Raw genomic sequence first — 2621 nt, 5'->3', positions numbered from 1 at the left:
CCCCCCACAACCCACCAGGGCCCTCTGAAAACCTTATGCTGAGCTTCAAACCCATGTGGGATTTGTACATAGCAAAGGGGGCATCTGAAGAACGAGACAAGCCACCATTTTTAAGCAGATGATTCCTTAAACACTGCAGAAAAATGAGAAACAGCATGGCTTAGTAGTCTAAGTGTAAGAGTGGGGGTTTGAAACATACATTTCTAAAGTGTTATTAACCTCCCAACTCTAGTTCTTAGAGGTTGCTCCACTACAGAACTGGTGATGGTAAATTTTATTTCATGTGAGTATTGTAAATCATTTTCAGATTGATAGAAAAGGTATCATAAAAGTCTATTCTAATTCACTTGCCAATACTTCTAGCAAATGTATTTTTTCCCAGGTAAATTTTTTTTGCAGAGAAAGTAATGTTTTAAGTCAGAGCAACTAGAAAAAATTTTTGAAGCAATTTAATTTTTTAAGAAGAGGAATATCTATAGCAATGAAAATGCCAGTATTTGTCTGCTTGCTTCTTCACTTATTCAATTGATTGATGTATTGATTGAATGAAAAAAGGACACTTGAAAGATCTGGTGAACTAGGTTCAGGTTCATATATTTGTACAACCAGCTTGATGACTTGAGGCATGTACTTTAGCTGTCTTACATCTTAGCTTTCTCATCTCTAAAGTAAAAAATCTGAGTATGTGAATTCCAAAATCTTTGCAGCTATAACATGTTATGATTTCACAATTTTGTAAGCTCTGTTTAAAGTACAAAGAAATATTAAAATGAACCGTATAAACCTATGGTGATATGTCAGAAAAGTGAAAGCAAGTAGAATTGGAAAATGGATAGGTCTACACAGTTTTACAGATGACTGTGGATTGTCAGTATTCTAGTTGTGCCTTAGTATAAGCTGAAGAGTTACCTCCCCAGGCATGGTTCCACGCAAAGTGAAAGTTCTTCACCTTCCTATACTTTTGTGTCTTCATCTGCAAAAGGAGGACAATAATAGTGCCTATTTCACATGGTTGGGGTTTTTAAATATATTTCTTATTGTTGATAATATTACAGATGTCTCCCATTTCCGCTCCTTTCCCCCCTTCCTCCCTGGCCTGACTCACCGCCCCAGGTCTTCACTACCCTATTGCCTGTGTCCATGGGTTATGCATATAAGTATAGTAGAGGCCCGGTGCACGAATTCATGCATGGGTGGAGTCCAGCCGGCCTGCCCTGATTGGGGCCGATAGGGCCGGCCCTGCCCTGGATCGGGGTGGGGAGCCGATCAGGGGCAGGGCTGGCTGGGGGGAGGGTCCAAAGGTGGTTGGCTGGTTGGCCCCATCCCCTGGTCGAACTCCTGGTTGACGGGATAATTTGCATATTAGCCTTTTACTATATAGGATAAGTTCCTTGATTTATCTCTTCTTGTCCCCCAAGTCCACATCAAGGTATGTCAATTTGTTCCATGCTCACAGGACAGGATTGTTTTGATGGTTAAATAAGCTAATCCATCAAAGACATTTAGGGTTGAACCTGTGATATAATAAGTACTTAATGGATGTTAGCTTTTACTTTAATTGGTTATTATTTTTGTTCTTTCTGTTTCTCTCATTCATTTCTTTTTTGACACAAAAGATTGACTTAGTAGTGAATTTGGGAAAAGCTCTTTCATTTGGGGCCTGTTTCTTTGTTTCCCCATTTGGGCTGTCTCTTTGTGTTTGTTTCTATGTATGACATAGAACACCATTTCTCCTAGTCTTTGTGTGGTGGCCTTCCACATAGTAGGTGTCTGAATGTTGCAATCTCCTTGATCTCCTGTGCAGGGTGCTTGGAATGTTTCTTGTTTGGGTTGTGTAGGCTCTCCTGTTGTAATTGGGTCCTGATTACTATGGCCCTTTTGTGGGTGGTATTGACTTCAGGCCAACTGACTATGGTCTGGCATACAAACTGCTGTCTCGAGGTGGTTTGATGGGCTCAGTGGCACAATCGTAGCCCTTCAGGCTAGGTGTCTATAAAGGTAAACCACTATCACTGTGTAGGAAATGCTGTGCAGGGGCTGCCCCCTGAGGTGGGGTTGTTCCCAGTAGGGACTGGAACCTGCCCTGATCTACCTTTGAGTGTGGTGTTTGTGTGTCTATTGGGGTTGAGTTCTTGTGTGTTCTGAAACCCACTAGTGGTTGTGTTGGTTCTGGGTCCCTTTAGGTAGGTTTCAGATGTGGTTGCTGTCAAAAATTGTATGTAACTGGCCTTGATCCACCCAGGTGTAGTTACCACTCTTTTCTCTCTTTATGTCAGTGTCTACTAGGCCTGTATGTGCGTGGGAGGGGCCAATCTGTGTAAATGGGTCTGCTTTGTTTAGCTTAGAAATGGGGGCAGATCTGTGGTTGGACCAAGGCTTCCTGAGGTCTGCTTCTACCTGTCAGCTACACTGCCTCCCACCTGAGGTTTCCTGGACTTCCTCCAGGTGGGAGGGAGCTGCGCTGCTTCCATTGGAGGTGTGCCCGCCATCTCATCTCAAGGCCTGTGCTCGGCCACAGAGGCTGCGGGCCGGCCCCCCTGGCCCTGTCCATGTCCACTCCAGGCCTCACCTGCATGCGCAACCTCCTCCTGTGGTCATGACCCGTTATGGTGTCCCGGCCT

At 44.0% G+C, this 2621-nt stretch overlaps 1 protein-coding gene across 1 annotated transcript in view; it reads left to right on the top strand.

Moving 5' to 3' along the window:
- The window catches only part of LRRC69 (leucine rich repeat containing 69), a 31376-nt gene that overhangs the window by 15030 nt on the left and 13725 nt on the right, over window positions 1–2621 (top strand). The window lies entirely within an intron of this gene.

This window comes from Myotis brandtii, unplaced genomic scaffold (genome assembly GCF_000412655.1).
Source record: "Myotis brandtii unplaced genomic scaffold, ASM41265v1 scaffold232, whole genome shotgun sequence".
In the NCBI taxonomy this organism is placed as follows: Eukaryota; Metazoa; Chordata; class Mammalia; order Chiroptera; family Vespertilionidae; genus Myotis; species Myotis brandtii.
Note: the sequence above shows the minus strand (reverse complement) of the source record. Positions and strands in the feature narration are given on the sequence as shown.